Consider the following 12346-nt stretch of genomic DNA (forward strand, 5'->3'; position numbering starts at 1 on the left):
GTGTACCTGGGCTGCCTACAGAGGAGGGGGGGGGTATTTGCTCCATTAGATGCACCCTTTTTTCCACCCTCTTTGTGAGGGTAGAAAAAGTGTGTCTTATGGAGTGGAAAATACGGTAGTTTTATTCCTCAGTAGCCTTCATTAGAAAAATCTTTGCCATAGGGACATATTTTACTTGATCAACTTTCTTCTTGAGTCTTGTGTCCTGACAAATAATGCAAGCTGTTGTAAAAATATAGAGCACACTTGATCATTTTAGACATTGTATACTTAGCTGTAGATCTAGAAACATAGAAACATAGAATATGACGGTAGAAAAGGGCCATAGCCCATCAAGTCTGCCAACTCTAATGACCCACCCCCCTGACTTTACTCCCTTAGAGACCTCACGTGAATATCCCATTTTCTCTTAAAATCTGACACGCTGCTGGCCTCAATCACCTGCAGAGGTAGACTGCAGAGGTAGAATGATCAACCACCCTTTCTGTGAAGAAGTATTTTCTGGAATCACCACGAAACTTCCCTCCCCTGATTTTCAGCAGATGCCCTCTGGTGGTCGAGGGACCTATAGAAGATATCATTTTCCACCTCGATACGGCCCGTAACATACTTGAACGTTTGGTCTAGAATAGAGTTTCTCAACTTCTTCAAACCAAGTACCCCCTAAATCTAACAAATATCAATTGAGTACCCCCACCCAATCACCGCCCCTGACCTCACCCCCATAATAATAGTACTAATTGTATTGCAATTTCTTCAATTCATTTTTCATATACACACAATATAACCTTATTAATACATAATGGTACCACAAAATACAAAAACAAACAAACCACAAAACACATTGTATGCAGAGAAAATGTTAATTATCATTTATATTTGGGTGTGGGGGGGGGTTTCCAAAGAGGTCAAGGCAGGTGACGTTAAAATATGCAAAGTCACCTCAGTAACAACCACAGAAAAATAGACAAATATAGTGGTTATACACAATTGCATATGCTGTATAAATTGAGGCCAATGCTGCAGCTGTTTGATTTCCGTACTGTGGACCAAATGCTTATTTTGGGTAAGCTGGATTACTGCAATACATTCTATCTTGGAGTAGTAAAGACAAAGCAGAAAGCATTACAAGTACTGATGAATTCTGCAGCAAGATTGATTTCAGGGGTTTCCCGACGGGCTCACATCATGCCAATCCCGAAGCAGCTGTATTGGCTTCCAATGCAGCAAAGAGTTCAATTCAAGGTCTTGACCATTGCACACCAGATGCTATACCATAAGGTCCCTGATTATTTTCAGGATATGTTGAGATTATACTGTCCTACTAGGCAGTTATGATCTGAACATGCTATGAGATTGGCCCTAGATAGGGTATGTAACATTTCTCATGCAAGTATTTGGAGATCAGTGTTTTCAGTAGCAGCTGTGAAGTCCTGGAATGCTTTGACAGGACAATTGTGCCTGTGTAATCCTAGAGATGTCTTCAAAAATCTTTTGAAAGTATGCTTGTATGTGTCAGTATTTATGTGAATCCGCGAGAGAGGTTCCATGTTTAGATTTCATCTTGAGTGAGAGACTTTGAAAACTTCTGAAAAACATATCTATAGTTATCAGCATTTATGTTTCTAGGAGAGAGGTTTTTTTTTTTTTAAACCTCAAATTTTGTTTGATTGTGAGATCGCTGACCCAGAGAGGTTTTTATGCCTTGAATTTTGATTGAAATTCATGTTTGGTGTGTAAATAATGTATTTGCTTATTTTGTATGTTGTTGGTACACTGCTTTGGTTTAAAGCAGCATATAAATTTTTTAATAAAATAAATAAATAAATAGACAGCAGATACAAATTCTCAAAACTGACACATTTGGAAAAACTGGGATAGACTTAACTATACCTTTTGGTGGGAGTCTATATGTCATACTTTTAAGATGGAACAAAGTATGGCTATACATCAGGGACATTATAAGAAGTTTCTGAAGATTTGGGAACCATTGACAAATTTTTTCAGTGATTAGTGATTATGCCCTTTGGTCATACACGTCAAGGTTGGGTGGGTTGGAGGGCGGGTTGGAATATATTTTTCAATTTCTCAATTTGAGTGCGTTTTTTGAATATAATTGGGGAGGGGGTGATATATCTATTTGTCATAAATTATATTTGTAAATGTATTTAAGTGCTTTTATAGAGTTACATGATTGTATTATATCCTGCACTTAATCATGGCTTTAAATTGAATAAAGAAATAAAAAAAAAAAAAAAACCCGACACATTTTGATCACTAAATGGGAAATAAAATAATTTTTCTTACCGTTGTTGTCTGGTGATTTCATGAGTCTCTGGTTGCACTTCCTTCTGACTGTGCATCCAATATTTATTTATTTATTTCTGCCCCCTGCATGCTTTCTCTCCTACAGTAAAAAGTGGCCTTAGCATGTGATTTTATGGGTCATTCCTGCACACTAAGGGCATTTTTTCCACATAGGTAAAATGGCTGAATTTCAGAATTTTGCTATTAATGACCATACACTAATTTTCACATTAAAGGTTATGGGGCTTGATATACTGCTTTTTGTCTGTGTGGTTACAATCATCAAACCAGCTTACATATTTTGTACCTGGGGCAATGAAGTAAGGGGGAAATTCTGTAAATGGCATCTAAGAAGATAGGCATCTATAATATAAGCACCTACCTCTTATCAAACACACTTAGGTGCCTATTACGCTTACCTTAAAACATACTCTCTCTTCTACAAAACCGCACTAGCGTTTTTTTAGTGCAGAGAGCACACAGAGAGCTGCGCTGAATGGCCCGCGCTGCTTCTGATGCTCATTGAGTTCCTATGAGCATCGGGAGCAGCCCAGGCCATTCAGCACAGCTCCCTGCGCTAGAAACTGCTAGCGCAGTTTCGTAGAAAAGGGGGGTTAGGTGCCTGTAAGGTAGGCCAGGGTTTTAAAGGCCTACATTATAGGCACCAAGTCCCTTAGAAAATTGCATCTTATGGTGCCTAAGTCCTTTTCCACCCCTAACACACATTCTTTGGAGTTAGCTGCCGCTATGTGCTATTCAACTGATTACCCCCACCCAAGCTCCGCCCCTGACCTCACCCCCATAATAATAGTACTAATTGTAATGCAATTTCTTCCATTCACTTTTCATTTTCCTTTGTACAATCGCACCCAAGAAGATAGGTGACTATCTCCCAATTATATTTTTTTCAATTACGAGCCAATTGAAACCAATTTACTAATTAAGTTTGGTGCCTATTTAGTCACCTGCCTCTTATAGAATAACCCCCTCAGTGATTTACCCAGAGTCACAAGGAGCTGCAGTGAGAATCCAACTCAAAATCTCTGGATGTTGAGGTAGCCACTAGGCCGTTCCTCTACTCCTAGGCAGTAAGAGCTCGCATGCTAGCCACATTCTAATCAATTAGTGCACGGCATTGTAGCCTATTCTGCACTCACGACCCACCCCAGAAGAAAAATAAAATCTATGTTTTAGCACATTGAAAACATACACCGATGCCAAAATTACTACACAACGCCTGAGATCGCCCCATGGTAAGGCAGTTTAATTTGCGGTGAGCACTCATTAATACTTACCACAGCTTACATAAAGGACTCCATAGTATTTTTTCATCAACTGCTGAGGAAATAAGTACCAAGAAACTAAAAATGTTAATAAAAATAAATATATTTATTTTACAAACATTATTGTTCTTTTATGTTGCCTTTGTCTTGTGTTTTGATAAAGGTTGCAAGAGTGCCCGACGCGGCCGTGTCTCACCAACAAGGCTGTGTCGGAGCATACAACCAACTGGTGACACACAACTTCCAACAGTGCTGAAAAAAAGTGTTTTGATAAAGGTTGCAAAATGTCAAGTAGTTGTACTATCCACTTTAGCAACTAGTAAATATAATAAGCTCCTGAAATCATTGCTTTGCAAGAACTAATTAGAAACATCACTTTCAATAAGAATCTAAATCACAGAGCCTAGTCTTTCATGAAAACAAAATACTCAGACTTTTTTGCTTAATTAAAATCCATGGAGTCTCCCTCTGTCTCGCCATTTCTTTTTCTTTGTTCCACACATAAGTGTAGTAAGGGGAGGTGGGGGTGGCAGACTACCCCAGGTGTCATCTTGGTGGGGGCGCTTGCACCTCCCCGCCCCCCCCCACCAAGTTCACGCCTTCCCTTCCCCGCCCCCAGCGCTTATTTAAAATCTTCGCCAGCATCGGCAATTACTGCTGCTTGCGCTGGCACAGCTCCCTCTGAAATCACTTCCGGGTCGCAGGGCCAGAGAGTGACATCAGAGGGAAAAGCAGGGCGAGAAGCAGGCTGGAGAAGCTGATCAAGCTTCTGAAGATTTTAAAAGGTATGTAGTGGGAAGGGAGGGCACAAGTGTGGTGCAGAAGGAGCAGGAGGGGAGGCAGGGAGGAGGGCATGTGGGGGTGCCATTGCCCCGAGTGACTCCTACCCTCGCTACGCCACTGGTTCCACACTATATACATTTGACAGTGATTGCTTTCAGAATATTTGTCTGAGTCTTTTTACTAAACTGTGGTAAAAAAGTGGCCTTAGCATGACCTTGTGCAGGTTCTTCTCATGCGCTAAGGCCACGGTAATAAAAAGTCCCATTTTCTAAAAAAATTAACGTTCGATGGCCATACAATAGGGACGGTATAAGAAATTTATGGATGTTTGGGAACCATTGACTAAGTTATCATTCCTTACAGAACTGATTTTATTTTATTGACCCTTAAGCATACACATCCAGGGTGGGTGGGAGGGTTTTGCATTGAAATTTCATTCAGGGAATATATGGATGGTTTCCTGTAGGTATGTACTTTTTATGATTATTGGGGGGGAGGGGAATAGTTGTGCATTAATGTCTATAAGTTTAATGTGTATTTCATGTAATATTATGTATATTGAAATTGTTTGTTTGCACAATGGTATTTGGAAATTTAATAAAGATTAAAAAAAATAATAAAAATTAAAAAATTAATGGCCATACATTTATGTTTATCAATATAGCAAAAAACAAAAACCCTACAAAATATATAGCCAATAAGCTATTATCAAAGTATTCCTAAAATTGGCTAAATCCCCCTGTGCCTGAGCCAGAAGTCTGTAACTATGCTAAATACAAAAGCAATAATGGAATGAAGGTCAAAGATATCAGTATGAGCCCACCATGAATCGTGAAAACCTTTTGGCTCAGGCTAAGTCTCATAGGTGACTAGCACCAGACAAGCGTCTAAATGAGAATTGCCTCATACATCATCAAATCTATGACCATCTTCTATAAACGAAATCCTTCATTGTAAGTGAAAAAATGCAGGCTTGTGGTTCAGGGACAAGGGGAATATGAGGACATAACAAACAAATACCCCATCACAGACAAACCAACATCATAAATATAATTATAATTAATTATGGAAATATGTGTGAGTGGTGGTTGTAAATTACATTAGTTTAATTTTTAACCTCAAATATAATAAATACTAAAACATTTAAGTTAATAAGTTAACATCTAAAAGTTGATCTAAATAATTGTGAAGATCCATTAAAAGGATTGTAATGTGCAAAATTATGCTCGATGTACAAAACTGCCCAAACCCTGAGAAACTGGTTATGTACACATGAAAAGTGCCTGTGCCAGCACCAATATAGGAATTTCTATCTAAAATAGCAGCCAAATCTTTCTCATTGAAATAAAGTTATATACTCTTAAAATGTGCAAAATTCTATGCCCATGAAAAGTGCCAGTGCCAGCACCAATACAAAAATTTCTAACTAAGATAGCAGCAAAGTCTTTCTCATGAAATAAGATGCAGTCACTTAGATACCAATTGAATATCCAACATTCATGTGCCAATATAAAGAGTATGTGGGTATCACTCATATAACCCAACTCTGGTAACTAGTAAAACATCAATACTATACCAGTTTGCTACAAATATAAGCTAGGGCTCAGACTGTTACCAACCCCACACATTTACACATTTCCACTCACATATCCACTCACACGGAGCGATCGCTGACTTGCATTATTTTCCTTAATATTATCTCTTTGTATTTTCCGTTTATAATTACATTTTGGATCATTTGTGGACTTGAGCCGATTTAAGTTAATTTGTATCCTTAAAAATTTATAATATTGTTATGATTTTCTTTTCTTGACTTAAAAAGCTTTCTGTACAAGTAAATCTTGAATTGTATTTTGAAAATTGAATAAATAAAAAAAAAAAAAAAAAAAAAACCACAGCTGGATAGTAAAGGGATCAAAATATGTAAATACTTTCCCTTTCAGGCCCAACCCAGTGACCGGTTACCTCTGAGAAAACTTTTCAGACAAGAACTTATTTTATTTTCCTTCTTTTTTCTTTTTGTCTTTGCAGGTACAAGAACACCCAGAAATTAACTTTCAAATGCAGGTAAGCATTTCTCTCTTTTTCTCAGTCTGTACACTCACTCCAAAACCTGGACAAGTCCTTTAAAAAGTAAATTGAGAATGAAGTATGCACACTAACAAAAATAAATTCATTCAAAAAGGAAAAAACAAAAAAACTTCTGTCTTTAGGCACTCGATGCCATCTAGCAATGGATACCATGGGCTGAGCCTCCGCTGAACCTCCCAGGACTGGACTGCAGGACTGGATCAGTATTTAACCTGTCCGCTTCTGAAGTTGATAGCTGCCGCAGTATCATTTGAATCACATCCCCGACCCTGAGGAAGTAATTGAAACGCATTGGGAGGGGTGTAGCTGCGTGAAAAGCTAAGTCAAAATATGATAAAAACTAGAAAATGTAATAGTTGATGCATAGCAGAAAATAAAATATGCAGATGTAAAATCTTCGCCAGCGTCGGCAACTACTGCAGCTTGCACTGGCCCGGCTCCCTCTGAAATCACTTCTGGGCCGCAGGGCCATAGAGTGACATCAGAGGGAAAAGCAGCGCAAGCAGCAGGCTGGAGAAGCTAATCAGGCTGAAGATTGGAACCATCAGCAAATTACGCTACTTGTTTAGTTATCTGAGGATCCTTATAGGAATATTAAAAACTGTATATACTGGTCAGGTCTGCTTTCAGAATATAGTGTTATTGTGAAATTACATACTCAGTGAAGCACTTGCTAATTTGATGACTAGCCATACTTAAAGGGAACTGTTTTACCATGGCATTTGGTCGTTTTGCCATTGTTTTACTGTTGATACAATGCAAGGTGTTTACATTAAGCTGTTTACAGCCCTGGATGAAATCTCTTCATAAAGATGGTTAACAAATTCTATCAAATAAATAAATATATGTGCAGCAGTTGCTGAAAGTAAGAAATGTCTGACCAAATCCAACTGATTTTAGTTTAAAAAGCTGTAATTGCAGGGAATAGGTAAACATTTGTTAGTGAAAGAAATCTTTGGAAGAGGAATTTCTCCACCTTTACTCTGATAAGTCAATGTTCCTACAAAATAAGATCAAATACAATTTGAATTCTGATAATTTGAAATGAAAGGATCATGCATATTTTAGCACACACAAATCTTTGGACATATTAGGATTATAAATACAAGTAGCTTGTACATTTCACTTTAAGACATATACAAAAAGTGGTTAACTATGATAACTGGAGTACTCATCCCTTTAAACTAATTTTTCACCCCAAGGAAGCATATAATAAATAAGAAATTCATTTAACTTTTCTGAGTATTTGCCATATTTCCTTAATGTATTAAGAAAGGAGTTTCTTTTTGTGGTCAGAAGACAATCTTAACAGTAATTTTAGTTTCCCTTACAAAGATTCCTTTTTATGAAGCCACTTTAGGCCTTTTTTATCGCCAACCGCAGCGGTATTATCTCCGACGCTCACAGGAATTGTATGAACGTTGGAGCTTTCACTTCCACTGCCGACGATAAAAAAGAAAAACACCTAACTCGACTTCATAAAAGGGTGTTGGGGGTGGTGGAATGTTTTGTCACATTCTTGGACTGGTTGATGAGAGATGTTGGATAGAGGGAGAGCACAGAAGCCGAATGCCCTCAGTATGGGTAAAAATGATGGACTGGGCCAGGAATGGGTTAAGTGGAAGGCAACAGAGGGTAATGGTAAATGGAGATCGCTCTGAGGAAAAGGATGTTACCAGTGTTGGGCCTGTTCTTTTTAATATTTTTTGTACGCTGAAGGGCTATCTGGTAAGATTTGCTTCTTTGAAGATAATAGCAAAACCTGCAATTGGGTAAACACCCCTGATGGTTTGCAGAACACAAGAAGGACCTATTAAAGCTTGAAGAATAGTCCTGAATTTGGCAACTAAAATTGAATGCTAAGAAATGCAATGTCATGCATTTGGCTTCAAAAACCCAAGAGAATGGTACAATTTAGGGATGTAGAACTTTTGAACATGAAAGAGGAGTGGGTGTGATAGTATGTGATGGTCTTAAGGCGCCAGGTTGAAAAGGTGATGGAAACAGCTAGAAGGATGCTTGGGTGCACAAGAAGAGGAATGGCCAGTAGGAAAAAGGAGATAATGAAGCCCCATATAAGACTCTGGTGAGCCCCATTTAAAATATTGCGTACAATTCTGGAGACCATACCTTCAAAAATATATAAACATGATAGAGTCAGTCCAGAGGATGGCTACTAAAATGGACAGTGGTCATCATCATAAAGCATATGGGGACAGTCTTATAGATAGCAAGCAATATGTATACTTTGAAAGAAAGACGGGAGAGGGGAGGTACAATGGGGATGTTTAAATACCTGTATGGCATAAATGCACATGACATGAGTCTCTTTCAATTGGAAGGAAGCTCTGGAATGAGGGGGCATAGGATGAAGGTGAAAGGGGGATAGACTCAGAAGTAACCTCAGAAAATACCTTTTTTACAGAAAGGGTGGTGAATGTGTGAAATTGATCATATAAACATATTCAGCAAAGTACATTTATTACAAACTTATGCCAAACTTTCTAGTCTTGAACCACTGGGTCTTCAGAATGCCAGATAAATCAAAAGACTCACACTTACCAGACTCCTCATTAGTCCCATTGGTTTATTTTATGTGCTTATAAATAATTAAATAAATAGCATTCAATTTATTTGTTCAGTTTTCTTTAAGCTTGTTACTTATTGATTTTACATTATTTTGTTAATTGTTAATAGAACAGCTAAGTACATCCAAATTGATCAGCCATGTACTTAGCTTTGTTTACGTGGTTACGCATAAAGGGGGCGGGATGCTTCCGATAAGTAAGAGAGATGCCACGGCCATTTTGATTCATTTCAGTGGTCCATGTTTCATTTTGCGCCGACCCGGTGAGTAGTAAAGTATCTGACACCTCTATTTTAGTCTTTGATGTTTTGGATTCAGTATTTTTTAACAGGATTAAATAGGTCAAAACGGTATTTGACAATATGTAAGATTTTTTTGCAGTTTGCTATTGACAGGATTCCTAATATTACATTACATTAGTGATTTCTATTCCGCCATTACTTTGCGGTTCAAGGCAGATTACATAAGAATTGTCATGGTATTATGAAATATATAAGGTGGATTATATAAGGATTGTCATGAAATTAGGAAATACAAAGGGGTAATTTGAACATTTTAGGTTTGCTAAGGAGTAGATAGAATTGTAGGTGAAGCTTGGTACAGATCTGGTTGTGTTAAATTGGTTTTATGTATTTTTTTTAAGAGTAAGGTATTTGTTTCTTTTTTGAAGGTTTTGTAATCTGTGGTCAAAGACAGCAGGTTGGTGAGTTGTCTCTAGTTTTGCTGCTCTGGTGGCCAGTAGGTTGTCATATAGTTTTCTTCGTTTGACATTTTTGGTTGGTGGGTGTGTGAATAGTGTGTGGGTTCTCCTGTGTCTGGTTGAGGTGGATTGAGTTAGTCGGTTATTCCAGTAGGTTGGGCTGTCTTCCTTTTATAGCTTTAAATAGTAGGCAATAGAATTTGAAGTGTTCTCTTGCTTGTATTGAGAGCCATTGTGCGTAGTATGCCTCTGTGATGTGATCGTATTTTTTCAGCGAGTAGATGAGCCATAGGGCTATGTTTTGTATTATTTGTCATTCTCTTTTGGCTTTACAGCATTTTGCCTTAGAAAGCTCATCTGCTCCCTGATGAAAGGGTTGAAACGGATACTCCGTCGGAGAGGTGCAAAGCTAAGTACATGGCTGATCAATTTGGATGTATTTAGCTGTTCTACTAACAATTAACAAGATAATATAAAATCAATAAGTAACAAGTTTAAAGAAAACTGAACAAATGAATTGAATGCTATTTAATTAATTAATTATTTATGTACTAGTGTTTAAGCCCGTTACATTAACGGGTGCTAGAGTAGACAACTGGTTTTTTTTCCTTTCTCTGTGCTTGGATGCTGTCTGTCTGTCTGTCATTCTTTCTGTCTGTGTCTCTCCCTTGCCCCCTGCCTGCCTGTATTTCTCTGTTGCGCCATGCCTGCCTATCTCTCTGTGGCCCCCTTCTGTTCCCCGCCATGATTGCTGTCTTACCCCAGCACCCCCCCCAAAGCAGCCCCCTTTCACTCTCCCCCTGTCCCCTGTTGTGCCATGCCTGCCTGCTCCTTGGCCCCCCATCTGTTCCCACCCCCCATGATTGGTGTGTGCCCCCAGCACACCTTTCCCCCCAAAGCAGCCCTGTTTCCAAATGCCCCTGCCCCCTCTTGTGCCATGCCTGCCTGCTCCATGGCCCCCTTCTGTTTCCCCCCTATGATTGCTGTCTGGCCCAGCAAACCCCTCCCCCCAAAGCAACCCCCTTTCCCTCTCCCCTTGTTAAGCCATGTCTGCCTGCTCCATGGTCCCCTGCCCATGATTGCTGTATGCCTCCAGCACACCCCTCCCCCCAAAGCAGCCCCTTTCCCTCTCCCCCTGCCTACCTGCCATGCCTGCCTGCTCCCTGTGCATCAGCATTTCCCTCCCCCTCCCCTGTTCCTTCTTAGCAGCATGCAGATAAAATGGTTCCCTTAGTTTTTTGCTGGATTTTTTTTTAAGTTTAAAGATGCCGACGCGGCTCCTCTCACGATCCCGGCCTGCGTCGGAAGCCTTCTCCGACACAGGCCGGGATCATGAGAGGAGTCCCGGCGGCAGCTTTAAACTTAAAAATAACTCGGTAAAGAACTAAGGGAGCCATTTTCAAAGCCGCCACCGCGGCTCCTCTCATGAGCTGCACTTATATTATGTTGGAAGATGAGAGAGGAGCCGCGGTGGCGGCAGATTTCAAATTAAAATAACTTTGGCCAGGGAGTTTAAGGGACAGGATTGTACCTTGGCATCCCGAGCGTGGGTCCGTAGTCCGAACTGGCTTGAACCGACGCGCTTGTGCAGCTTAGAGGGACTGAACGGGACGGAGAAAAACAAAACAAAGGTGGCGTGAGCTGGAGCAAGTCCGTCCTGGGCCCGCGTCTGCCCTCCGCTGACAGCTTGCTCCCTCTAAGCCCTCCTCCTGCCGGTGGGGACCGCAAGGGCCTGGGTGCGGCGGGGAAGGGGGGTCTTGCCTGGCCGGGGCCGGCCGAATCCCGGCCCTGCTCTCCTTCTCCTAAGTCCCGGCCCCTTTCTACGCTAGCTGCCATAGAGGAACTGGCGCTTAAGTGTGGCTGTGAGTTCGTCGGCTACAGCGCTGGAGTGCTGGTGAGGCTCTTGAGAGAAGCTGCAGAGTTCGGCCGTGCAATGTAAAAGAGTCGGCCACAGCGCTCGAGTGTGGGACCGTTGTAAGCGCCCATGTACTCTCCTGCCTGCCACGGACCTACGAATCACGGAACACACAGGCAGGAGTGCGCATGCGCGCTTAGCATTTTATTATATAAGATAAGCACATAAAATAAACCAACGGGACTAATGAGGAGTCCAGTCAGTGTGAGTCTATTGACTTATCTGGCATTCTGAAGACCCAATGGTTCAAGACTAGCAAGTTTGGCATAAGTTTGTAATAAATGTCCTTTGCTGAATATGTTTATATGATTGATTTTTTTTTTTTATGATCAGTTTTTTGAGAACTAAATTATTATTGTGTTATCATCAAGCCTCCAGTGAATGTGTGAAATGGAATCCTGGTGGAGATGGTCGAGACAAAAAGTATATCCGACTTCAAGAAAACTTGGGATAAGTACATTGGATCTTTAAGGGAGAGGAATGGATAGGTGATGGCATGGTTAAACAGACTAGATAGGCCGTATGGTCTTTATCTGCCTTCATTTTTCTCTGTTTCCATTTTGACTGCTTATGTGAAAGATTTGGCTTTAACTTCTACAATGAAATCTTTTGTGGAAAGGTAAGTGACAGCATATTGATCCTAATGGTCCTTATTGACAGAAGCATTATTGGCGGCTTTA

The 12346-nt window shown here is 40.2% G+C and overlaps 1 long non-coding RNA gene across 1 annotated transcript in view; it reads left to right on the top strand.

The window, feature by feature from the left end:
• The window catches only part of LOC117361583, a 212553-nt gene extending 205777 nt beyond the window's left edge, over positions 1 to 6776 (top strand). The window contains exons 2-3 of the long non-coding RNA XR_004539696.1: positions 6405 to 6440; positions 6587 to 6776. This is a non-coding gene — a long non-coding RNA (uncharacterized LOC117361583). The remainder of the gene's footprint in view (positions 1 to 6404; positions 6441 to 6586) is intronic.
• The last annotated feature ends 5570 nt before the right edge of the window (positions 6777 to 12346 follow it).

The sequence above is a fragment of the Geotrypetes seraphini genome, chromosome 5 (assembly GCF_902459505.1).
Source record: "Geotrypetes seraphini chromosome 5, aGeoSer1.1, whole genome shotgun sequence".
Lineage (NCBI taxonomy): Eukaryota > Metazoa > Chordata > Amphibia > Gymnophiona > Dermophiidae > Geotrypetes > Geotrypetes seraphini.